Raw genomic sequence first — 365 nt, 5'->3', positions numbered from 1 at the left:
AATCGAAGCTAATGCGTAATTCTAGTATAACTTTTTAGGACCCACTAACATTCCGCTTGCGACCCATAGTTTGGGAAACGCTGACTTAGAGTATGAAACTCTTGAGCTACTCTCTGCAGAATATTTTTTGTGCTTCGTTATTCTGTAGTGTTATTTATTCCATATGTCTCTAAGTTGCTTCTTCATTCATACTTTAAACAAAGTAGTTTATATTATTACTTGCTGACCTTATAACATATTTAGAAACTAACTGAAATTAAACAGGCAAGAACATAGAAAAGATGCTATCAAACACTTACAAAACTATAAAAACAACTCGAATTTTAAATTACGTAATAATATAACTTTCCTTTTCAAAACAAGGT

This window comes from Limulus polyphemus, unplaced genomic scaffold (genome assembly GCF_000517525.1).
Source record: "Limulus polyphemus unplaced genomic scaffold, Limulus_polyphemus-2.1.2 Scaffold1992, whole genome shotgun sequence".
Lineage (NCBI taxonomy): Eukaryota > Metazoa > Arthropoda > Merostomata > Xiphosura > Limulidae > Limulus > Limulus polyphemus.
This window is presented reverse-complemented; position numbering follows the sequence as displayed.